General features: G+C 46.2%; 1 protein-coding gene across 1 annotated transcript in view; it reads right to left on the minus strand.

Annotated features, from left to right (window-relative positions):
- The window catches only part of AFAP1L2 (actin filament associated protein 1 like 2), a 91914-nt gene that overhangs the window by 48190 nt on the left and 38883 nt on the right, over window positions 1–4841 (minus strand). The gene's annotated exons all lie outside the window — the stretch shown is intronic.

Here is a 4841-nt window from a genome sequence, read left to right on the forward strand (position 1 = left end):
CTCCTCTCTCTGCTTCAATTTCTCCAACATCCCGGCCCCAGCCTCAAACACCCTGGAATTGTCTTTAGCCCCTTTTTCTCAGGCATCACCAAGTTCTCTCATGCAACACCCACACACACCACACTCCCTCTGAACTATTATCCCTTGACCCTCAAACCAGGTTGTAAGAACACCCCAGGGCTCAGTCATCATTTGGTTCCCACTGCCACCCTGGCCCTGTTTAAGCACACCCACTGGTCAGCAAGTATTTCTCAGGGGCCGGCTGCACATCAGTCGCCTCTTTAAAGGTGTACTGAACACCTTCTCTCAGCCAGGACCAAGCTAAGCAATGCCATGGGAAAGACAAACAGGCAAACCCCAGTTCCTCATTTGCATGCATTCCTTGAAATCATGAACTAAGAATGCATGTTGCAATTCTATTTGCATGAAATGTAGTCCTGTTTCTTTTATTCCCTCCCCTCCACGGTGGAGCGACTAAGCCGAGGATGCATCTGATCATCAGTGACACCTCAGCATCAATCCTTCCTCCACCAGCTCCTCTCCCCCAGCCGCGGTGATTTTCCACGCTGTCCTAGTGACGGGGCGAGCTGCCCTGTATTCCGCTTCTTTGGACAACAGATGACTCTCTAATGGTTTCAAGTCATGGAAATGCTCATAGAGTGTTTGTGTCAAAGCCCACACCAGGTTCCTACCGTGCAAGTGGCGCTCATGTTAGGCTTCCCCTCCTGCACCTGCTTAGGCACCTGCTGGGCACCCAGCCCCGGGCAGGAGTTCACAGGTTTGGCCCAAGGAGGCAGCAGGGCCGGGCCTGGGTGAAGAATCCCTGCTTTCAGCCCAGAGCGCTGAATATCCATCCTTCCCATCAAAACTGGGTTTGGGGTCACCCCCCCGCCCCCAGCACCTCCAGGGCAATCCCAGCTCTGAACTACACGCTCGGTTCAGGAGCTACTTCCTCAGAAGTGAGGATTCATTAGAAAAACCTGGGAATAGAGGCGCCTCCTTGGGCCTCACCATTGGACTGAATTTCATTTGGCAGCAAAGTAAAACAAAAATACAATGAACTCTAAATTCAGCAACAAGGACTCGTAGATTGTATGATGGACCAGTTTCTTCCGAATAAACCATGAAGATAGAATTACAGTTCAACGAATAATTACTATATTAACAAAATATTATTAATAACAAAAGATAAAGAATACAAATAAAAAGGAGATGCTTTTATTAAGAATAAAGCCAGCCAAGTGACTGACAACGCTTATCACACGGAGCTCTTATAATAAACCTATATGGCAGATGTCAACAGACCTTAGATGAAGAAATAGACTCAGAGAGGTTAAGTAAGTTGCCCAGAGTCACACAGCTAGTAAATCCAGATCGGAATTCAAACCACTCTGACCCCTCCCACCGTCACCTTCACTGGCCTCCCTTGCAATTTCTTCTTTCAAGTTCAGATAGTAAAATAACACACACACACACACACAGAGCCTAGAAGAGAAGTCATATCTCAGGGAATTGTGTTTGCCTAGATCTATATGTAAATATGGAAGAACCTTATTACTATGAGTTGCCAGTGATTAAATCATATCCCACGAGAACAGGAACACAGTAAAAAAAAAAAACACAAAACTTAGGAAATACAACAAGCGCTGAGACCACTGTTGCATTAACGTTTCTGGTGTGTGATATCAAGTTGTATAAACGTTTGACAAGTTTACCAGTACATCTGGCACTACTTGCTCGTGCCGTATTTGTTAGGTGTGAGTGCCCAAGTGCAGAATGTATCAACTTTATTACTGGGTTTTAAATGACTTTTGGTTTTAAAAAGGCTAGATGCCTTCTAATGAAGAATAACCCACCTCGCAAGTGTATTTTGTGAGCCCCGTGTATAAACGTGCCTTGGACTTCTCATCACCGCAACTGGGAGATGAAAAGTGGTGGGAAGGAGGGCGACCGAGCACCCAGGGACGAATACTACAGAAGGTATTTGGCCAAGTCCTCAGATATGAAGCAACTGTCCTTACACCCTGCACAGCAGGCCTGCTCAACCAGAGAGGGGTCATGGGGTGAGTTACATCTGTTAATGGAAAGGTGAAGGAAGTGGCTGGCACATGGTGTTTTCATGGAAGCCTTCCTCTGGCTCTTAGAAACAGGTTCCAAACAAGTGACTGGTGGCTAAGGGTTGACCTGGTCAAGAAACCCACACAGCTCTCCCTGCACTATAGTAACCTATCTTATCCACCTTTTCTTTCATTTATTTAAAGTGAAGAGGGACAGGCATGACCAGGGCCAGAGGCAAAGGAGGCCAATGGAAATTTAAAAGAGTAAGAAAACATCACCTCTCACTAGCCCCCGTTTTGGATTTTGGCTATACTCCTATTTCAACTGAGTGTACCTCTGCCAAGGACACCACCAAGGATCATATATAGGACACTGCCACCTTAAAAGCTAGGTAAATGCATGGATGGATGGGTGGATGGATAGATGGATGAACGGATGGACAGACAGACAACCAGATATCCTACTAGTTTTGTTTCTCTGGAGAACCCTGACTAATACATGGAGCCTTTGCAAACCAAGGAGGTATCCTGCTCAAATGGAAAGACATTTGGAAAAAGTCAAGAGAAACTTCATGGGTTGGGAAGTGAAACATTCACTACTATTGTGCTGAAACCTCAGACCTCCTATGTACTATTCTGTCCCAAATTTATTCAAACAATGATGGTTCAAAAATCCCACGGATCTGGACAGTCTCTTGGGTGTTGAGGTTCAGAAGTTTGGACACACATTTTCTTTTCCAAGCAAGATTTCTCCATCAGTCCAATAATTTCTTCCATCTACACATATCCTACTCCTGGGGGATCGAGTATTAAGAAAAGAACCCAGGCAGAAAATGGTGGGCGAGTTTCTGTCTGGAAAGGTGTGGAATTCTGTAGCATTATTGTGATCTCTCCACTAATCCCAGTCCAGAAATATCCATGAGACGATCGAGAGTATTCCCCAAATCCTGGCACCTGACTTTTAACCCAGACTCCTACCCTCGAGGGATCCCACCCCACATTAACATGAAAGCCTCAGGACACTCTTCAATTGAGAAAATCACTCCCACAGGACACGGGACACCTGCACAGAGAAGCTAGGACAACTCCGGTGCGAAGAGTCTGCAAAGTGACGGGACCATCTTGACTTCTCTTTGGCCACTTGGAGGTGGCACCTTAAAGCGTTGCCTCAAGCTGACCCTGCCACTGCGCTTCTTCACAGCTTCATGCCTTCAAGCATTCATTTCTTCACCAAACATTTACTGGACCACCTACTATGGGATAGACCCCGAGATTCAACCACTAAATAAAATGTATACGCGCACGTGCCTCATCACAAGTTCTCTTGCTATTTTATATGAACATCAATACAAAATTCCTGGTATTTTTGATGTCCCCATACTCTGCGATTCTCCATGCATGAATGGGTGACAGAAAACTCTACATGTTTTTTCTACAGCTATTTTATTATGGCAGCTTTTCCATTCTTCCCTTCTCCTGGTGAAGAGTGACCCCAGGATAGTGGAAAGAGTTCACAATCCAGAAGGTGGGACAAAGCCACCCAACTCACCACCCCATAACTCGGGTACGAATGTGTTAAGTCTACAGGATTGCTATCCTACTGGGGAGGAAAGTAACAAGTGACTGGGGTGGTCAGAGAGGCAAAATGGTGTCTGGGCTTGGCTTTAGAGGATTTGAATAAATAGAGATGGAACTAGGACAGCATTTGAGGTGGTGACAAGAGTGGTGAGTAAAGAGCTTTGGGGCCTGCTGAGAGGAACGAGTGGCTGGAGCGCATCTTCAGACATCAGACGGTGAGATGCCACACCTACGGGGTGAGCCAGGCAGGTCTGGGGGAGCCTTGGCAACCAGGCGAAGCTATCTAGTTGGTGATGGGAAGTCACAGATGGCTTGGAGCAGAAGAATGACGATGAAAACAGAATGATGGCTGCGGTGTGTGGGAGACCAGCAGTCTGAGGCTCACCTCTGCTCCAGCCCAGCCACAAACTCAAGTTCATCGCTCAGAAGCTGAGCACGGGGGTCTATCTGGTGAGCCCTATGTACTATCCAAAAACTCCCACCAAGATATATTTTACGATGACCTGAAATCAAGACTTCAACGCCGAGGGTTTTCAATAGGAAGGAATTCCCTCCCCTCTTTCTCAGGATACACAATTATTAAATCATTGTGATCATTTGGCAAAGGAAGCTACTAACGTCTCCAAGCCTTGCGTGACTCTCAGGAACATACCAATGCTGTGCTAACAAGTAAAACGTGCAGAAGTGTCTAGGCGTGTATATTGTTCTTTTCCATTCCCAAGCTAACACATAATCCAGGAACCCCCAAGCATACCCTCGTGGAGCCCCCCGAGGGAGTCCAGTTACTAGTGGTATGTCTAATGATCCCCGGCCGCCAACCTGAGCGTAAATGTAAAGAAGGCCTGATTGAAACTCTTGAGTCCAGATGACCCAGAATAGGCTTAACTTTTTTTTTAATGATTACCAAAATGAAAATACAAAATTTTAAATCGTCATGGAGAACTCATAGAGAAACAAACAACATCTAGGGCCCAGTTTGAGAAATATAATCTCCATGCAAAATAGAAAACCATCTACAACAGCGTCTCAGGAACTAGTCTCCAGCCCCACTGCAGTCCCCACGCAGCTCCAAGTCCAGTTGCTACAGTCGGGTTAAGGGGCAGCCTTTCTTTGAACATCCTTGATCTTTCTAGGTGCCCATCGTGCATTTGTGACTATCTCTATCTTTGGGGGTGGAGTTGATGCCAGAGGTTAAGTGTGTTTGTT

The sequence above is a fragment of the Myotis davidii genome, unplaced genomic scaffold, assembly GCF_000327345.1.
Source record: "Myotis davidii unplaced genomic scaffold, ASM32734v1 scaffold107, whole genome shotgun sequence".
NCBI lineage: Eukaryota > Metazoa > Chordata > Mammalia > Chiroptera > Vespertilionidae > Myotis > Myotis davidii.